Consider the following 22,260-nt stretch of genomic DNA (forward strand, 5'->3'; position numbering starts at 1 on the left):
GTGTACCTCATGGTTTAGGTTAGTGAACTAAATTTGGGGTTATTTGAACAAAAGGTTCCTGAGATACAGCGCCCAGTATTTTTCTTTTCTTTTCTTTTCTTTTCCTTAACGTTCACTTATTCTGGTAGCCAATTTTTGGACACAGATAGATATAAACAATGGCTGAGATTGTACCAGGCTCTCCAATGGTTGAGGGTTATCCAAACAAAGTGCATGACGTCTGTTAACCTGTTTGGGGGAAATCAGATTACATATAGTTTGCTTCTCCAGCTAGGTGTTCCAGCACCTAAGATTCACAGGACCTGTGTAGCACCAAGGAAATTTTCTAGCCAATGAATCTGCACTCCGCATAATCATTGTGAGTTCAAATCCAACCCAGAGCAGAATTTTGAAGAAGTAATAATAATAATAATTAATAAAAAAAAAAGGAGGCATGTTGCTCCAACATGGAGTGTTTTCATTTTGGGGAAATGTAATCTGAGTACAGCAGAATATTCAGAAGTCACCAGAACTATTTCTGAAAAGAAAACAAATTATACATGCAGTGATTGCTGGGAAGGGTAGGTGATTAGGGGTAGAAGAGTAGGTGGAAATAAGGAGAGGGAAGTTGGAGTGTAGTGAGGGAGGGGTTAATAGGGATGGATGGGGAAGTGAGGGATTGGAGGGGTCAGGTGAACAGGGACTGAGAGGGATGGGACATTGGGAAGCCTCCAGCCTCTCTCTGGCACTAAAATGCTGAACAACATTTGCTTGTTTGCTGCCTCAATTGATCACAATTCAGATGGCAGCTGTTTGCTAAGTAATTTTTCATTTTTATTATATAGCTTTGCAAAATTTGGTAACTTCCTCACTTTTGCTATTGAATGTAGTAATTTTTTTAAAAAGATACTTTTCATTGAACTCTCTTTCCCGTATGTAGCTTGAAAACTACACCCCCATTAGTGCAAGGCTTTTTTTTTGTTCGTTTGTTCTGGTCTAAACTGCCATCAGACATGATAGTTTGTCAAAGAATTGCATTTTTTGCCACTACAGATATATATTTTAATCCTTGCATTGCCCTTTTACAGTATATTATGAAAATATATCTGCTTTGGTTTGGGATGAAATCACAGCCTTTTACACCAGCTGCTTGATGCTAAATTCAGTTCTAGTCATGTTTTTTCAATGAATATTTAAGAGGAAAATTATATTTAAAAAAAAAAACTTTAAAAATATCAAGGATGATATTTTCACAAGAGCTTTCCAGTATGTCATCTCCCGCTTCGTTCACTGCAGTCAGGAATGAGGAGTAGGGAGTAGCAGATACTTTCTCTCCTTAAGATTCTGGGATGAAATAAGGAAAACAAGAACACCTAGAGATAGGAAAGTGTTTCAGACTTACCAGACACTTAGAAGCCAAAGGTCTATGTGAAAGATGGAGATCACCAGAAAAATCTAGGGACAGCATCATGGTAGGAATACTAAGCCGCCTTCTTTTGCAGAAGCTAGTGATAGGAACTGGCTTCTCACTAGCACTAACTAGGACCTCATGTTGTGTGCTGTCTTTTCCCTCTTTATCTTTGATATTGGCCCTCGCTTGTATATGAAAAAGTTGTCTAGCCCTGCTTTGATTTATTTTGCAGGCTGATCAGTAGAATTGGTTGCCCTTATGCAGTAAATCTGGGGATGGGAATGGCCTTGGGATAATCTTTGGGTGAACTTGGGCTGCATGCACCAAAGATATACTTTAAATTCTTTTTTCTTAATTTTTCTTTCATAGTCTTTAGCAGTGGCTAAGACAGTGATTTTGTTCCCTTAGAGGAAGCTACTTGCCTTCACAGCTAAAGTCAGTGTTTGTATAGCACAAATGCCACGATGAAGTATGGATGAAATGTTTATAAAGAAAAATAATTAGCAGGAGTAGACACAGAAATGGAGTGGATGAAAGCCCTGTCAACACCATATGAACAAGTGAAATTCCAAATACTCCGTCTCAAAGATTAATCTCTACTTTGGGATGTACTCTGCCATTGTTCATGAGTTGATGTAGAGCTTTAGCAGACCTGACACCAAATAAAACCCCAAAGAGGAGAAAATACCAAAAGAAAAGAATAGTTGAGATCTCCTGGGTTTGTAGAATTTTTACAGAAACATAGTCATAGTCTTTTACATCCTCTATTTGACCTGTACTAGAATAATCACAAATAGATTTTATCTATTCTCTGGATTGTTAAAATCTTTATTTAAATTTGTCACTTTGACCTACAGTTTTGTGGATAATCCTTTAATATTAGCAGATGCAGGGAAAATCTATTTATCACATTTTTGTGAGTATATTTTAAAGAAAGCATTTTAAAAAGTTAATATTTTAAAGAAATTGGTAATTATGTAATTCTAAGTGATAGCTGAGAGAGAATTGGGTGCAGATGTCTCATTCTTAATAATCTGCCAGTTTCAAAAAATGCAAGGGTTTAATATTAGAATTAAAAGTTTATAATTAGCTAATCTTACAGATACAAAGTCTGAAAGAGGAAACTGTTTCTGTGTACAGGTGACTTGCATCATACACGCATTTAACTTATACGAATTCAACTATATGCGCTCGGGGGGGATCGATCTAAGTTACACAACTTCAGCTACTTGAATAACAGAGCTGAAGTCTACATACTTAGATCTACTCACCGCGGTGAGTTGACTGCTGTCGCTCCCCCGTTGACTCTGCCTGCGCCTCTTGCTGCAGTGGAGTACAGGAGTCGACGGGAGTGCGCTTGGGGGGTCGATTTATCGCGTCTAGACTAGACGCGATAAATCGATCCCCACTGGATCGATCGCTGCCCGCTGATTCAGCGTGTAGTGTAGACAGCCTCTACATTCTGTTGAAACCTCCTGCCGAAGAGGGACAGCCTTCTGATGAGAAGGAATTCAAAGCCAGCCAAGATTGGCTTAACAGTTTTAGGAACTGCTTCAACCTCAAAAACGTGCAGACTACTGGTGAAGCTGCATCTGCCAAAGAAGAGGCAGCAAAAGCCTACTCCGAACAATTAAAGAAAATCATAGAAGAAAAGGGCTATCTTCAGGAACAAGTTTTTAATGCTGACGAGACTGGGCTCTTCTGGAAAAAAAAAATGCCCAACCGCACTTACACTTCAAAATCAAAAAGACAAGCTCCTGGCTTCAAAGCAGCTAAAGACCATATGACTGTGTTGTTCTGTGGCAATGCAGCTGGGCATTTAATAAAGCCGAACTTGCTCTGCAAGGCTGCAAATCCCCGTGCCCTACAAGGCAAGAACAAAAATCACCTACCTGTGTTCTGGCAATCAAATAAAAAGGCTTGGGTGACAGCAGCATTATTTCTGGGTTGGTTCCACAAGTGTTTCATTCCAGAGGTCAAGCGGTACCTCGAAGAGAAAGGACTTGACTTTAAAGTGTTGCTAATCATAGACGATGCTCCTGGCCACCCTGCGGCACTCTGGTTTGCGATTTAAGGGATTTTCAAGGGTAATTTTGACTATATGCGATTTTTGCCTTACACGCTGACTTTAGAACCTAACCCTAGTAAGATGCGACTCCACTATATATCTATAAAGAGAGCTACAATGATAAATGAGACTGGATGTGCAGTATTGTAAGGAGTGCTACAAATGATCAAGGAAACAATCTCCAACTTATTTTTTAAACTTTCATGGCATTTCAAGAATTAACTGTTTAAAAAAAATACAAACCCCTCTTCAAACCAATTATAGTTTACAGAAGAGATGCAAGTGCTGCCATTGGCTGTGTCAAATGAGATGCAGCAGTGCAAGAAGGTAAAATATGCTCTGTAAATGAGCAAATATGGTGTTTAGTGATAAAGACTGCTTATATTGGTCCATAAAAACTGAAGAAAGCTTGAAGATTCTAGAAGATAAAACGTAAAATTCAGACTATTGATAAATTTGGAAGGAAACTGGAGCTTACAGCTTTATTTATTCTTGGTAAAATCCTGTAAAATCAATAAAGAAACAAAAAAGCAATATAGTGTGTGACAAAGTTCCTTCTCTACCTTGGTGGGTCTTGCGCTTATTGGCGGATTTGCTTGCCTTGGAGCTTCATGGCAGCCCTCAGTTTGGCTGTTTTCGTGAACCCACACTCCAGGTCAACTCCTGTGTGTGACCAGGAGTTGGGAGGTTTTGGGGGAACCCGGGCCAGCCCTCTACTCCGGGTTCCAGCCCAGGGCCCTGTGGAATGTAGCTGTCTAGAGTGCCTCCTGGAACAGCTGTGCGACAGCTACAGCTCCCTGGGCTACTTCTTCATGGCCTCTTCCCAACACTTTCTTTATCCTCACCATAGGGTCTTCCTCCTGGTGTCTGATAATGCTTGTACTCCTCAGTCCTCCAACGGTATGCATTCTCACTCTCAGCTCCGAGCGCCTCTTGCTCCCTGCTCCTTACACATGCTCCACAAACTGAAGTGAGCTCCTTTTTAAACCCAGGTGCCCTGATTAGCCTGCCTTAATTGATTCTAGCAGCTTCTTGATTGGCTGCAGGTGTTCTAATCAGCCTGTCTGTCTTAATTGTCTCCAGAAGGTTCCTGATTGTTCTGGAACCTTCCCTGTTACCTTACCTAGAGAAAAGGGACTTACTTTACCTGGGGCTAATATATCTGCCTTCTATTACCCTCCTGTAGCCATCCGGCGTGACCCTGTCACAAGTGTTAAAGTTGTCCACACCCTTTTTCATCTGTAAGTATAGTACTCTTCTTGTCAGACCTTAGTTTTATTTAAAGAGTTTTAGAAATATATGTAGCATTGTAGTTTTACTGGAAGATTAAGAAGGGGCAGGTATAGTGTTGACCCTGCCTAGCTACCGTGCAGTAAAAACTACAGGTATCTTGGTTGCACTAGGATTTACAGCAGGATAGCTAAGGGGCATTAGTTATCCTACTGTAAAAAACAGACTTTTTATATATAGATAGATACAGCCTTAGTGTTCTATGTATGACTAGGTTTCACCCCACTTTTCAGTTTATAGTATTCTGCATAACTCTTCTAGAAATTCAACAGCTTCCATTTCCTTTCTCCTCCATCCACATGTAGCTATAGTAAAATGTCAAGCATTTCACTTAAGTCTAGGAAACAGAATTAATTTATGTGAGCAGCTATCTGCCTGTCTTGTAGGGGGTTAAAAGCAGAGGTAAGAGTGCAAGCTGGATTCTTTCTCAATACATAAGAGGTTTATATATTTAATTCTCCCATCTGCTTTCCCTCAGTGTATTCCCTTTATAAGAGTTAATATACAAAACTAGATTTTTCTCTGTTACACTGATGTATATCTGGAGTAACTCCACTGAGAGCAGAATCTGGCCCTCAATATTTACTGTGACTGCATTTCTTACTATACAGTATAAACTTGAGGATGACCGTTTTATTGCTGTTTGTGCACAATTGTGGTTATGTTTTAAGGGTGCCCTATCACTATTGTTGTTTGGACTGATTTAAAGTGATGATTTGGAGCAGTACTCCAAAAGTGTGCATACACTTTTTTCCTTTGCTGTCAATCCAAAAGTTGCTTTTTCATTTTCTTCATAGTGCTAAATGTAAATTATATTCCCATGTTAAAAACAGAAGTAGTAGAGAACAAAGCACGTTTAGTACACAATTTGTTAGATCAGAATAGAAACACTGGATGAAATTAATAAACAAAAGTAAGTTGAAAAAAATACAGGATGTGTATGTTCTACAGAGTTTCTATGTAAATAGCTTTTAAACTCTAGTTAGCTAAGCTCTGCCAGAAAGTCATTGGTTACTTTTTCATTTCAACAGCATTCCTGTTAAATACTTTTTTAAAAGCAGAAAAAATACACACCTTGCTGATAACATAGTTGAATAAAACAGAGCTAGTGGCAGCAGTAGAGTGTAAAAATAAAGTATTTGGCACCTCGATCAGTGATTCTGCTCTGTTAATCATGTTTAAGGCTGCGAATTTGTCACAGAAGTCTTGGATTCCGTGACTTTCCCTAACCTCTGTGACTTCTGCAGCGGCCAGTGTGCCTGGCTCATAGGCAGCTCAGGCAGCCCTGCGCCAGTTGCACCGGCCGCTGCTGGGGCAGTCTTGGGCCACTGCATCACGTTCCCCCAGCAGCAGCAGAGTTACTGTGGGAGGGGGCAGGGTTGGGGCACAGGACGGGGTGAGATGGGCTCTGAGCGGTGCTTACCTGGTGGGCTTCACATCCCCCTCACTCAGCTCCGGGGGGATGGGAGGGGAAAGGCAGCTCTGTGCACTGCCTCCACCTGCAGGCACTGCCCCTGCAGCTCCCGGTGGCTGCGGTTTCTACCCAATGGGAGCTGCGAAGCCAGCAGTCTGGGCAGAGGCAGTGTGCAGAGCTGCCTGGCCACGCCTCTGCCTTGGAGCTGAGCGAGGGGGATGTCGCCACTTCCAGGGAGCCCCCCTGATAAGCGCCGCCCAGAGCCCACCTCACCCCGTCCCGTGCCCCAACCCTGTGTGCCCTCCCACACCCAAACTCTGCTGCTGCTGCGGGAGGAGGGAAGGCATGGAACCAGATAGGGAGCCTGCCGGCCCCGCCAACCCCCTCCCAAGGCCAGTGGGGGTCCTGGGCTGCATGCCGCCACCCGTGGCACCGCCCCTCCCCCCAAGCACTAGCGGCACCCCCAGGCAGCCCCTCTACCCCTAACTAAAACTTGTGGGCTATAATAGAAGTCATGGACAGGTCAGAGGCTGTGAATTTTTATTTACTGCCTATGACCTGACTTTTATTAAAAATACCCGAGACTAAAACGTAGCCTTAATCATGTTATCTGTTTCAATTACAAAAAGTTAAATTCAGAATATTAATGTTGATCTTGATCCATATGCTGTATGATATTTGGTGATGGGAAAGAGGATATTTTATTCTATATACACTTGCCAAAAATTCTCAGCAGTTGAAAGACTAAGAATCCACAGGGAAAGGAGGCAGTAAGTGTTAACATATTTCTTAATACAGCTACTTTTAGATAAAATTCTGCTATTGTGATTCAGAAAGTGACATGTTTTACGGTGCATTCCTTAACATAAATTCAAAATACATTAAAATACATTGTTATCCTGATCATTTCTTGCTCTGTTTCTGATCACTATTGAGATGCATTCTAGCATATTAACTTTGAGCTGTCTTTAAATTTTAGCATTAAGACAGTTTTAGTGCAAGTTATAGGAACATTTAATTTACTGAATGCATTGTTTTGTGTTCCTCTTTGACATGAAATTACTTTATTTAATTGTTGTCTCATATCAGATATAAATAAGGGGCACAACATTAACAGGCAGGGTGGAATTGGACCAGAAGGTTTGCTTTAATTACATAATGAAAATAAAGAGAAAATAATAGTATTTTGACCATCAGGAACTATTGGTGTAGAGAGATATTAATTTTGTAAAGCTTTTTAAGTTTTTTATGGCTTCTGTGAAGGACAGGAAAGATATAAAGTAGCATATTTAAAAATTAATGCATTTGTCAAAACTAAGTATGAATACTTTATTTAGCATAACTTTATTTGTGAATATTTACCTTATGTTTATATAATTCAGAAGCAATCAGGCCAATGTACATATATGTTATACATTGAACAATATATTTACTTACAACATAAACAGTGAATAAATATAAGTTATTGTCCAGTGTGAGTGAATATGACTTTGTTACCTTTCTGTCGTCTTCTTTGATTGTGGTTATTCCTTTATGGTTTACTTCACCAATAAAACATTTAATTTAGAAAAGGACAATAGTTGGTGAAAACTGATGCTACCCTTATGCTCAACGGTAGAGTGCTGACCTTTGTTCCCTTTCCCATTCACTACAATCCCTACTGCATCTTCTCGTATCCCTATAAATTGCTGAGGGGCATGCATCCACATCTCCAGTTCCCTCAGTCCTGATCTCTTTTGTGTTACAGCTAGACTAAGAAAAGTGGTTGAGCCTAGATTGGGGCTTGCTATGATCTTGTAACTAACCCTGATCTAATCTTGAACACTTTTTTCTAGTGTAAACAAACTCTTTGCTTGCTTCAGAGCACCTAGCAGTGGGATGACTTTAAGCGGGCTATTTGGCTGTTCTGCAAATGCAATAAGTAAGGATCTGATTCTGTCACAGAGGTCATGGATTCCATGACTTCAACGGACTTCTGTGACATCTTCAGCCTGCCTCAGCAGCAGGGCTGGAGTGGTTGTCAGCCCCCACCCAGGAGCATCAGCTGCTGGATCAGCCACTGCTGGGGCCAGCAGAGCAGGAGCAGAGGTCCCCAGGGCTGGGTCAATGCCACAGGAGGAGTGGCGTGGGACTGGAGCAGCAGCTGGAAGTCAGCCTCCACTAGGGATTCTTAGTAAAAGTCAGGGGTTTCTTAGTAAAAATAAAGGATAGGTTGTGCGCTTTGTGAATTTTTGTTTATTGCCTTCAACCTGTCTGTTACTTTGACTAAAAATACCCATGACAAAAACGTAACCTTAGCAATAAGACCTTCTCTGATACACTGCTAGCAGAACCTTCTCACAGCTAAGACTACCAGGAGGACAGTCTCCAAAAGGAGATGCCTCTTGTGTTTGAGGCCCTACTAATGGGTCGCCTTGTTGGTAATGGGAGTTTGAGGCAGCTTCCTTTTGTGGTGGACCATGGCTAGAAGAAACTCAAACACAGATCCCATTCATCCCCCGCCCCTTCCCAAAAGGGGAAATTCCAGTGGAGTCTAAAGGAATTTTTTTTCTCCTAAGGCAGCAGACATTTCTTTGGAAGCTTGTTGGAGATAATTCCCATGCAGGATGGCAGTATAGTCAGTGGAAGCCCGTTCAGCTTTATGCAAAAGTCTGAGCCCTAAAGGTAGAGAAACTAATGCAACCCATGGCACTTTTGCAAGCATGTGCAATGATTGTGATGCCCTCTTTTTACTCTTAAAACTGCAGAGAAAATATTTTTGTTTACATACAGTGGAAGGTTTTGGTAGGGCATAGAGAAAGGAAAATCTACTTTTTAAAACTTGACCTTTAGATTTGGTAATAGTAAAATCTCCTGGCAATGTGGAAGAGAGAACTGTTTATTTTTAATTTCACATAATGGTTACTGTTCTAAACGTTCTACTAATATGGATTAGATTGGTATTAGGCAAACATGAGTGTTTTTATTTTCAGTGACCAAATACATTACAACTACAACTTCTGTAACTGAAGTGCTTATTTAAGATTTGAAGTTAATATGCTACGTTTTTCTTTTTGTGTTTTATTATGCACTAGTCATTAAAATTATAGACTCCAAAACAAACATTTGAGAATCTGGTTCCCAAGGCAGAACAATATGTATGCTATAAAAGTTGTATCAGTGGTCCCTCTCAGTGGCTTTAGGAGCTAAGATACTGTACCCTTTTCTTAAGAGAAAAGTCAACTATATTAGTATGGGTTATGGTCTAGAGTAGTTTTCATGCAATCATAGAATATCAGGGTTGGAAGGGACCTCAGGAGGTCATCTAGTCCAACCCCCTGCTCAAAGCAGGACCGATCCCCAACTAAATCATCCCAGCCAGGGCTTTGTCAAGCCTGACCTTAAAAACTTCTAAGGAAGGAGATTCCACCACCTCCCTAGGTAACGCATTCCAGTGTTTCACCACCCTCCTAGTGAAAAAGTTTTTCCTAATATCCAACCTAAACCTCCCCCACTGCAACTTGAGACCATTACTCCTTGTTCTGTCATCTGCTACCACTGAGAACAGTCTAAAGCCATCCTCTTTGGAACCCCCTTTCAGGTAGTTGAAAGCAGCTATCAAATCCCCCCTCATTCTTCTCTTCCATAGACTAAACATCCCCAGTTCCCTCAGCCTCTCCTCATCAGTCATGTGTTCCAATCCCCTTAACATTTTTGTTGCCCTCCGCTGGACTCTTTCCAATTTTTCCACATCCTTCTTGTAGTGTGGGGCCCAAAACTGGACACAGTACTCCAGATGAGGCCTCACCAGTGTCGAATAGAGGGGAACGATCACGTCCCTCGATCTGTTGGCAATGTCCCTACTTATACATCCCAAAATGCCATTGGCCTTCTTGGCAACAAGGGCACACTGTTGTCTCATATCCAGCTTCTCGTCCACTGTCACCTCTAGGTCCTTTTCTGCAGAACTGCTTGCCGAGCCATTCGGTCCCTAGTCTGTAGCGGTGCATGGGATTCTTCCGTCCTAAGTGCAGGACTCTGCACTTGTCCTTGTTGATCCTCATCAGATTTCTTTTGGCCCAATCCTCCAATTTGTCTAGGTCCCTCTGTATCCTATCCCTACCCTCCAGTGTATTTACTTCTCCTCGCAGTTTAGTGTCATCTGCAGACTTGCTGAGGGTGCAATCCACACCATCCTCCAGATCATTTATGAAGATATTGAACAAAACCAGCCCAAGGACCGACCCTTGGGGCACTCCACTTGATACCAGCTGCCAACTAGACATGGAGCCGTTGATCACTACCCGTTGAGCCCGACAATCTAGCCAGCTTTCTATCCACCTTATAATCCATTCATCCAGCCCATACTTCTTTAACTTGCTGGCAAGAATACAGTTGTTTTGTTACCAGGAACTTTGTAGTCAAAAATATCTGTCATCTAATACAGAAAGAAGAAACTGAAGTAGATTCTTCAAAGAAATCACAGATGACAAAGTCTAGTCCAAAGTCCTGGAGAGCAATTACCTGAGTAAACTCCAAAAAGTGTATTTTTGGTGAACAGTTGATCCCTGCTTTGCATTAATTTAAACTAAAATGTTAGAAAAGGTATAAGGATGTTTTCTGTAGCTTTGTTATACTATTAAATAAAAACTATTTACATTCAAAAAGCTTTATTTAAATACAACAAATTGCTAACTATAAACTATACAATCATTATTATATATCTATCTTAGGGGAACTATATACCAATTTTAATAGCTCTTACTATTTTTGTATCGTAGAAATGCCCACGTTATAGTTAAATCAATACAGTACCCTTATTAATTGGCTCCTGTCTGGGAACATATCAACTTTAATAAATGCTACTCAAGAATTACAAAAAAACATTTGCCGTATTGATTTTAGTTGGCAAAGGTGTTGAAAGTAGAGCTTTTTATATAATACAAAATGTCAGATTATTTGGCTATAGTTAAGGTAATCATTGAAAAATACTTAGTACTTAATGCTTTACTTCTACAAAACATTGTGAACTTATTGTGCCACCAGTGTCTAGGCAGTTAGTGCACCAAGGCTGCTAAACATAATTGTCACCTTGTGCTTCCCTTGTATTCCACTTGGTTTGTTTTTTCTCAGCCTGTTGCTTCTTGTCACATGCTGGTAAGCTGTTTGGAACAGGGACTCTATTTTTATTACATATGTGAGCAATATCTATCACAGCAGGGCTCTAGTTGTGGTTTTTGGGTCATATAATTTTTTTTATTGATATCCTAAACAATGCATCTGTGAAACATGTACCTATTGGATTCTCAGATGTGTCTAAGAAGCAATAGGCACAGCAGAGGAAGGATGTGTGCAAAGGAGCTATTTCCAGCTCCCAAATGCTGAGGCCAATTTTATGCCATCCTACTCCCATATAATAGTCAACTATAAGAGACACTTCTGCCAGTGGCCACAAAGGGAATTTCTAGCATCTCGAAATTTGTTGGAGCTTACAGGTGCTCCAGAAATAGCCCCTTTCATTTGACTGTGCCCCCTGTGTCTGAGGTCAGTGGGAGGTGGTGTAGAGCAGGGGTTCTCAACCTTTTTTTTTCTCTGAGGCCCCCCCACAACATGCTATAAAAACTCCAGGGCCCAGCGGGGTAGAGGGGCACTTGAGGCTCTGGGCCGGAGGGGGTGAGAGCTTGGGCATAGGTGTAGTTTGATTTCTATTTGGGGTGGGCAGGGGCCAGCGGGGCTCAAGGCAGCTACGCATGGTGGAGTCTGGGGAGGGAGTGCCACCTATACCCCCGACTCACCTCAGCAGGCCACCCAGCCTGTCAGGGTTGTGGAGGGTGGACACAACCAAAAATTGTAACTCAGAGGTGGGGGGCTCAGCTCAAAAAGTTTGAAAACAGCTCAGGATGCAGGGTATCTGGGGGCTGTGTGCAGGCAGATGGATAGCTCAGGGTGCAGGGAGGGGGGTATCTGGCGGCTGTGTGCGGGCAGGAGGATAGCTCAGGATGCGGGGGGGGTATCTGGGGTCTGTGTGCGGGCAGGAGGATAGTTCAGGGTGCAGAGGGGGGTATCGGGGCTCTGTGTGCGGGCAGGAGGATAGCTCAGGGTGCAGGGAGGGGGGTATCTGGGGACTGTGTGCAGGCAGATGGATAGCTCAGGGTGCAGGGAGGGGGGTATCTGGGGGCTGTGCGTGGGCAGGAGGATAGCTCAGGGTGCAGGGAGGGGGGTAGCTAGGGACTGTGTGCTGGGAGGGCTTCCCTTTGGTCCCTGTTCCCTGAGGGCTCTGCCAGCCACGGAGCCAGGTGCCTCCGCCCAGGCAGATTTTACTGGCTGTGTGAGCAAAGGGGCTTGGAGTTGAGGAGCAGCTTCAACCCCCTGCAGCAGCAGGAGACAAGGGAACACTGCAGCTGCCTGTTTTATGGCACCAAACAGAACAGCAGTTGTCCTGCACTGTGGCTCTGACCTGGCCAGGGGGCGGGGAGAGAAGGAGGTGGAGGGGGTGGGTGGAGCTGCCCTGGGTGTGCCCTTCTCTTGTACTGTAGTTTCAGGGGCAGGTGGGACAACACCCCTGTGTCTCCCCCACTCACCCCCCAACTCTGCCCATGGGCTCAGGGCTTCTGCCCTGTGAGGATCATTGGGTCTCTGGAATTCAGCCCTGCTGCTCCTGGCTTCAGCTCTCCAGAGGGTCTCAGGAGTCAGGGCTTCAGCCCCACGGCTCCTGGCTTCAGCCCCGTGGGAAGTACTGGGGCTCAGGCTCCGGGTTTTAGCTGCGGGGCCCTGTGGCTAAGGAGCCGGTCATCCTGTTCTCTAGTGTGATTTGGTAGTATGTAGCAGACACCAACTAGTACCACATCTTGTGCTTTATCTTGTGTTAGAACATGGATCATAAACATTCAAGATCATTTATTTCCAAATTGTCAGTGACTTGGAAACAGGTGATGCCATTTTTGTAGAGTGCCACTTTCCCTCCCCTTTTGCCTTTACATCCTTCCTTCTTAAATAGATTGTAACCAGCAATTTTAAAATTTCTGATCATGTGAATTTTGTAACCAGATTTCAGTAATACCAACTAAGTTGAATTTATGCTCATAAATGAGGAATTGGAATTGCTCTTGTTTATTAGTTAGGCTCCCATCATTGGTGTCTAAGCAATTAACCCCCCCCCCCCCCCCCCGGTTATGACATATGGGAATCCTGTGACTATGGCACATCATGAGATGTAGCCCAGCCAGGAAGTCCTGTGCACAGGGAAGAATGAGGGCACGAGGCAACCAAACTACAGCTCGTATGAAGCACTGTGGCACCTTAAGTAGATGTTCAGTGTTTAAACTGACTCAAGATTAAATATTTTAATTTAGGAAGGTTGAAACATTTTGTTTTAGTAGAAAGTGTTGAAGCAAAATATTTTGACCTTTCTGAATAGACTTTTTTGCAAACTTTCATTCTGTAAAACTGTTAATATTTTGACTTGCTGTCCCAATTTGGAATAAAAACAGATGTTGAAATTTTAGAACCTCCCAGGTGATGGAAATTCCAGTTTTTGCTCAGTTGTGGTCTATAGAATGTTGCATTATATGAAGAATCTCAGACAGAGTATTGAGAAAATTAAAATGATAGAAATCTTATGCTTTAAATGACAATTCATACTTTTGTATTTGTTTCAAGTGACAGTTTTAAATACTAATTTTTGAACCTTTTTTTGCTTGTTCAAGATAAGTAAGAAATGCTTTCCATTGTTTGTAAACATTTAAAAAAAAATGTGCATGGCAGAATTTAATCCAGACTCTGACCTTAATACTGGATGTTGGACTCTGCTTAATATAATGCAACATTGATTTTTTTCCATTGCCTTTACAAGTCAATATTCAAATTAATAAAGCACAATCAGAGCAGAGCAGAGCCTGGCCCTTGTGCAGATTAATTTGGATAGAAGCAGAAACAAATGGAAAAGGAAAAGGTAGGAAGATTAATAAATAAAAAAAAGTGGAAGAAACATGGGATAGGGCTAAGGTTTTTGAAAGGGAATTTAGTGAGATGGAGTAAACTAGGGTGGATAAAAATCAATGATTTTTAAAAAATAAAAAAAATCAATTTTTTTTATTTAAATTGGATTTTGAGGGGAAAAACTATCTAAAGAGAGATACATGAGCTCAAAGATATCTCATCATGGAATAGGGATTATAAATTCTATAGTATGAGACAATCTATTCATGTAATATTTAAGAAAAGATTTGTAAATGAGTTCCAATAGTTCATGAATTAGGGACCCAATCTTATGAGGTTCCAGGGGCTTCTGTATAGATTATTTAGGTTCATCTTTCTATCTACCCAGTGGGGCTCAGTCTAGAAGATACCATCAGAGATAGTTTCAGAGTAACAGCCGTGTTAGTCTGTATTCGCAAAAAGAAAAGGAGTACTTGTGGCACCTTAGAGACTAACCAATTTATTTGAGCATGAGCTTTCGTGAGCTACAGCTCACTTCAGTTCTCAAACTGTGCATTTATGTCTCCAGAGATAACATGCTTATTAACAGCTAAAATGTTTTTAAATTAATATATATACACACATGGAGGTGAGAAATAGTTAACTAAAATAATTTAAATGTCTGTCTGTCTGTTCTAATACAGCATGGCAAGAAAATCCTCCAAATATTAATGATTAACATGTTGAACTGGAGATAGTTCACCTCCCAATGACTTCATAAATATCTGCTTCAGTTACCTTTGGTAAATGAAATAACCAAACAATCATTCATTTTCTGATGTAGCTGTAAAAGTAATCTGAAAAGTTTTCAACATAAATCACTTTAAAAATGTATAGTGTGTACCTTCTAAAAATGAAACCTACATCGATCTCTGAGTTGTGAAGAATATGTATTAAGGTTATAACAACCAACAAGAATGCACTTTTTATATAGAAATTCATGATTAAATCAAGTCTTCCTAACTAGTGATTTAAATCATGATTTAAATCAAATCCACCCTGAAGTAAACACAAAATTTAATCTATAAAGGGTGGAGAAAATGACTATTTACATTGTAATATTGTATTAATATCCTTTGAATCTAAATGTAGAAACAGTGATCAGTTAGCTATTTGTAAAACATGCTCTGAATTGCTTCATCTTTTTAATTTAAAAAAAGGAACAGCAAGACTAGGAATCCATAATCCAAACTCAGAAATATGATTATAAATATATAAGATGCTTCACAAACTTCTGTGTGGAAATAAATAAAAGTATTTTATCAAACCACTGAGTGTGAACTGTTCACAAATTAATATTGCATGCATGAACTGAAAGAAGTGAATAAATTATAAGTCTCTTGATAAAGCACTTGGTTGGAGGATGAATATGAGCTCATGACATAAAGATGTCCTATATTAGGTACTATAATAACCAATATGTGCCAAAAAGAGAGCTGGAGTAGGGGAGAGCAGAAATAAGTAATAATTGATCATTATAGATTCAAAGTAATGAAAATTGTCTATTTGCATAGTGCAGATACTAGTTAGAGGGGTTATTCAGTTGTGTAGATATACACATTACATTAACATTGGGTTGGGAAATAGATATAAAATGAAATTCTCATCAAACAGTACAATTGTGAAGTGACATTTTACTTGCCTTTGGAACAGAATTCGACTTTGACAAAAAACATATTCAGTGTAGTAATTGCAGTAGTTGTTCTTCACTCCCCCCAAAATGGGGAACTAAAGCTCAGAAAAAGTAGCTGGCAGCAGTATAAGCCAGTGATCCTTTGGTTACTTTTTCTGCAGTCTTTCTGGGGGGCCATTGGTCTGGCACTATCAAATAGGCAATAAATGAACAGTGACATCTGATAACTGTATAAGTTGATAGAAATCCTAGAGTTTACTGCTTTTCTTTAATATGCATAAAGGATATAGCAAAGTCTCTTTAAATTGTCCACATTATCTTCCTCAGTTAATACAGCTGCAATGTCTGATCTTGTCTACAAGACAACAGGGTGGTTTGTTTTAGAGAGTGAATGAATTCTCTTTGTGAAAATGATCAGGTTAGTTTTTTAAAAAACAAACAAACACACACCTCAAAACAGTATGTTCACTATCCTGAAATTGCTTTAAAATATTATCACACATTGTAATGTATTTTACAAGTTCCTCAAGGATCGGTTTTGGGACCAATCTTATTTAATCTTTTTATTACTGATCTCGGCACAAAAAGTGGGAGTGTGCTAATAAAGTTTGCGGATGATACAAAGCTGGGAGGTATTGCCAATTTAGAGAAGTACCGGGATATCATACAGGAGGATCTGGATGACCTTGTAAACTGGAGTAATAGTAATTAGGATGAAATTTAATAGTGAGAAGTGAAGGTTATGCATTTAGGGATTAATAACAAGAATTTTAAGTATAAGCTGGGAACGCATCAATTAGAAGTAACAGAGGAAGAGAAGGACCTTGGAGTATTGGTTGATCATAGGATGACTATGAGCCGCCAATGTGATATGGCTGTGAAAAAAGCTAATGCGGTCTTCGGATGCATCAGGAGAGGTATTTCTAGTAGGGATAAGGAGCTTTTAGTACTGTTACACAAGGCACTAGTGAGACATCACCTGGAATACTGTGTGCAGTTCTGGTCTCCCATGTTTAAGAAGGATGAATTCAAACTGGAACAGGTACAGAGAAGGGCTACTAGGATGATCCGAGGAATGGAAAACTTACCTTATGAAAGGAGACTCAAGGAGCTTGGCTTGTTTAGCCTAACTAAAAGAAGGTTGAGGGGAGATATGATTGCTCTCTCTAAATATATCAGAGGGATAAATACTGGAGAGGGAGAGGAATTATTTAAGCTCAGTACCAATGTGGACACAAGAACAAATGGATATAAACTGGTCATTGGGAAGTTTAGACTTGAAATTAGACGAAGGTTTCTAACCATCAGAGGAGTGAAGTTTTGGAATAGCCTTCCAAGGGAAGCCGTGGGGGCAAAAGGTCTATCTGGCTTTAAGATTAAACTCGATAAGTTTATGGAGGAGATGATATGATGGGATAACATGATTTTGGTAATTAATTGATCTTTAAATATTCATGGTAAATAGGCCCAATGGCCTGTGATGGGATCTTAGATGGGGTGGGATCTGAGTTACCCAGGAAAGAATTTTCTGTAGTATCTGGCTGGTGAATCTTGCCCATATGCTCAGGGTTTAGCTGATCACCATATTTGGGGTCGGGAAGGAATTTTCTTCCAGGGCAGATTGGAAGAGGCCCTGGAAGTTTTTCGCCTTCCTCTGTAGCATGGGGCACAGGTCACTTGCTGGAGGAGTCTCTGCTCCTTGAAGTCTTTAAACCATGATTTGAGGACTTCAATAGCTCAGACGTAGGTGAGGTTTTTCGCAGGAGTGGGTGGGTGAGATTCTGTGGCCTGCATTGTGCAGGAGGTCAGACTAGATGATCATAATGGCCCTTCTGACCTTAGTATCTATGAATCTATATAATATGCATGCACAGGCAACCTTAATTCTGGCATTTCCTAACTTTTGAGTGCTTGACTTTGCAACCTCAGTGTTCTTTTAACGTATTTTTTTTTGTTGTGTAACCTTGTGCTTATTGTTTGATATAGTTTTTAATTATATGATCACATACTGTTTTTTCCACAGGACTCTCCAACCTCTTTCAGTGCACAGGATGAACTAGTGTCTAAGCACAGAACTCTTTTAGACTATTAAAAGTGTTTGCTACTAAAACTACATATTGTGCCTTTCCTCCCTACGTATCCCCACAGTAATCTAGCATATAGTGATCCCTTCTGGAATTAACCCATATTTTCAAATATTTATAAATTTTGCAGACACAAAAAACAACTTTAGTCTGGAATTTCCCTAAATCCGGGATCATGTCTAGACTGGGGGGGAGGGGAGTGTTCTTTTGAAAATGTTAGCTACATGACCTTAGAACTGTCCCCTCCCACCGCCTTCAGCAGGGGAGAACCTTGGCTGAACAGCAGGGAATGGGAGAATCCCAGAGTCTGTGTGTTGCAGGATGGTGGTTGCCCTTCCCACTCCTTCAGTCCTCCACTTAGTCTTTGGCTGGGTAGAGGGGTGTGGTATGGAGCCATCGGATTTTGCTGTTGTGTGCCCTCCTTTTATTTAAATTAGGCCTGACATTTCAAAAGCCTCTTACTCTCTGGTTGGCTGCCCTGTCTATTCTCCTCTTAGTTGTAGATTAGGAGCCATGTTGCTTATGAAGCTGCAGGTCTGACCAATAGCCTGTTTTAGGGATTGGGAAGGAATTTTTCCCATTATGGCCAAATTGGCATGAGGCCTCTTGAAGCCACAGTTAGGTTGAAAGCAATATAAATCAAAAGTTCATATAATGCTGGTAAGACTACTGATTCATTGCAACTTGCAGCCGGTGTCTAGTGTGGATAAAGGACAAAAGGGGCAGCTCCTAGGTAAATTAGACATGGGATTTTGCTGCTGAACTTGGCGCTCATAGTGGGGGAGGGACCTGAAATATTTGCAAATTAACACCTCCCCACCATCCTTGTGGCCTCTGTCACTCCATCCCCCCATTATTCATGAGATTGTGGCGAGCTTCCTCAACAGGACTGAGGCTGCAGGATAGGCTGGGGAGGGTTTACCCTGAGTATTGTTTGTGGTTAAAACCCTGTAACCTGTACTGGAACCAATTAAATGCCTCGTGAGAGCAGGGAGTGGGCATTGTAGTGCTCCTCCCAAATGTATAATGAATAAAATTGTGGCCTGCAGATTAAACCCACCCCATGTGTCTGTCTTTCATTTGCCTGCATGTCTTTGTTAATCTCTTAGCATCTAGTGTAGACAGAATGTAACATGTTTTTAAAGGCTACATGAAATACTAAGTGGTGTCTAAAATTCTATTGACTAACATTTTTTTAAAAATACCTTTTTTCCCTACTCTTGACAATGTCTCAAAGAGAGTTTTTAGCCAAATGTAGTTAATCATGTTATTTGTTTATTTCCTGTCACTAAAACATGGAAGGAAGGTTGGAAGCAATTCTGGACTTAAGATATTTTTTCTTTTTAAGCCATGTAATGGACAGCTTTGTTTTAAAATATCAGCACATAAACAGTAACACTTAGTTGGCCTTTATATTTCATCAGACATAGATGCTTTCCCTAGTTAGAAAATAAACTTTAGAAATGCCAGTTATTGAAAATGGAGCATACAAGAGTCATTTTCATAACTTTACTTATATTCCTATTTTCATTGATAATTCTTTGTGCTCCCCAAACATTCAGTCGTCATAACCATTTTGATTTTAAACTCTATTTGTAGTTTTGACTTACGTAAATATTGTTGAAACTTTTGACACTTTAAATTGGAGAGTAACTTTACACAAGAGAGTAGTCCCTTTGAACATAAGTAAAGTTACTTACCAGTATGTCCTTTCAGGATTGGGTACTAAATTCTGAATCGTCAAGTGCCTGCTGTTCTAATGCACCAAATTTTTTATTTTCAGAGATGTGCTTGTTTACATTTAATTTTAAAAATTTCCTTTACAAACTTGTAAGCAATTGATCATTTAAAGAGTGTTTTAAAAGAATGGTCAACACTGGTCCATCAAAATTTTCAACTCCTTGGGCTGTTTGCAAGTGCTAAAAAGCTAGACTGCTGTGGAGTCAATATTTGTGGCCTCCTAAAGAGAAAGATTGGGTTTGTTTTGAAAATGTAAAAAGACAAAAACGCCCTCTCAACTTAACTTAAAAAAAAAAAATAAATAAAAAGTTGAATTCACCTGCAGTAATTCAACATTACATCTGAAAATGTAAAGTCAACCTTCACGCAGCAGTCTTAAACTTTTGAAGGCCATAGACAAAGTAAATGTGTCCTCTTAATCACAACGTTGGGAAATAAGATTTCTAAGGGCTAATTCTGTTCCTTGTACATTTGCATTATGAAATTTTCTTTCTTTGGTCATTTAGAATTGGGTGGTTGATCATGTGGAGCCATAGAAGTGGGACATACTTTATAGAGGTAACAGTAATAGAAAAGATTTTCAAAAATTGGTGCCTGTTTGACTCATAAGCCCGTATTTAGGTTACTAAATAAGTGGTCTGATTTTCAAAAGTGTTCAGCACCTAGCATCTGAGTTCATTGGGAGCTTCATTTGGTCTCTGAATTTACTTCAGAAAATGTTGTTATATAAAGTATTTCTGCAGTGACTGAAGTCCTAATCTTGGAGACATTTATGTCTTTATGCATGCAGACATTTATGCCTTTGAGTAAGGCTAAGTGGGAGAATGATTTCTGTGAGGTTCTCTTCAAGAAGTTTTGCTTGCACTATTCTGTCAGGGGGCTGACTGTCTCACTTGCCCCCACCCCTGGCAGAATGAGCCTCTGGGGTCACCAAAATGCCCTGGAGATTCACCAAGGCCTTCCATCTGGAGGCCCTGTGTTTCTTTCACTTTCTGTGGACCCACAATATCTTTCTGCTTCCAGGATCATCAGGATTGAGGGTTCTTCATGGAAACAGTAGTACATGCCCTGGTTGTATTATTTTTTCCTGAGTAATTGATTCAGGGTTGGTGTGGGGGATAATATATGCCATTCTGCCCAATGTGGGGCTGCCCACCTCCTTTCCCCAGGCCAATCTCCTCCACTGGATCTTAGTCATGCAGCTCACTTTCAAAGATCCCATCCATCCTTTCCATGCAGAAGGGAAGAGGGAACCGTAATCAGGCCGTGATGTAGGGGAGAGAAGGCAATTTTTAATCTGAATATGCTATTTACATATAAGGGATAAAATCTGATAGTGGTCAACCAAAAAGTATTGAGCTTGAAACACAGATAAACTTAGACAAAAATATCAGCTTATATGCATTTTTATTAAGACTAGTTTTATTATACTAGTCAATGGAAAAGAAATCAAATCAAATACACTCTACGAATTATTCCTCTCGTGTGATTATGCAACTAATGTAATTTGACAAATTGGATGGGTTTTTCCATAATTATATACACTGAATAATGTTCAAACTTTGAGTACCTTGAAAATATATTCTTTTATGCTGAATTTTGCCAGCTGTATTTCAGTTTCAGATATCACTGAATATGTGCATTTAAACAAGTGGGAAGGGATGCCTTTTCTGTGACTTTACAGAGTCCTTAGTGATTTTCTGTTACTTCATTTCCAGAAGCATTGGCTTTTGGAAATAGTTCTAAAGGTTGCATGCAGAAACCCAACTGATTGGATAATCAAATAAAAACACTTATTTTTGTGAGAAGAATATTAGGCAAGATTGAGCTGGTGATGTTTATAGTCACTGACATGACTTTGGACATGCTATTCTCGCTCAGCACAAAATGGGATATTTAAACTGATTTGACATTGGACTTAAACTAAAAACTGAACATAATTCAATATGTAGCTACAGAAAATGACAGCTTTGGAGCACAGTGACATCAGATGAATACAGCTACTAGTTTTCTTACTGAAAACATCACTGTCCAAAGAATCTGATAAGTTAATAGCCTTTGTTATGTGAACTGAAGTTATATTTTCCTAAAGTGAAAAGTTGAGCTATCATAGTGTTTCAACAGGCAATAATATGCTATTGACTATTACTATAATTAGTACTACTAACCAGGTTTCAAGTTCAGATTTTTATGGAGGTCAGGTAAGATATCCTTTAAAGTTATAGTAATATTGGAGGAACTTTCAGTGATGGGTACCCTTGGGAAGTGGGGTTGTAAGGCACCTTGCTACCATCTGCCTTGAGTGTGAGGAAGCCTTGTCTGTGCCTGCTGTGGGTCAGGAATCAGTTCCCCAACTCTGCCAGCATTTAGCAACATGAACACCACCTTTCAGGCTTCTGCAGGCCCTGTTCTCCCTTTAGAGGTTAATGATAGGGACACTCCAACTCCTGAGCACAGTGTGTCCCCCTGTTCCACTGGACTCACTCAGAATTCACGGATCTGCTATTCTCAAAGGAATAGTATACATTGGGCTTACCAGTTTCACCTCAGGATCACCACTCTGCTCTACACACAGCACTTAGATACATGTATAGTAAAAACAAGAAGTTTATTTAACAAAGAACAGAGATTTAAGAAGAAGTAGGTAGAATTCATGGAAATATGATTACATATAAAATAAAATCA

General features: G+C 40.4%; 1 protein-coding gene across 8 annotated transcripts in view; it reads left to right on the plus strand.

Moving 5' to 3' along the window:
* Nucleotides 1–22,260, plus strand: part of APC (APC regulator of Wnt signaling pathway) — a 202,977-nt gene that overhangs the window by 54,160 nt on the left and 126,557 nt on the right. The window lies entirely within an intron of this gene.

This window comes from Caretta caretta, chromosome 5 (genome assembly GCF_965140235.1).
Source record: "Caretta caretta isolate rCarCar2 chromosome 5, rCarCar1.hap1, whole genome shotgun sequence".
NCBI lineage: Eukaryota > Metazoa > Chordata > Testudines > Cheloniidae > Caretta > Caretta caretta.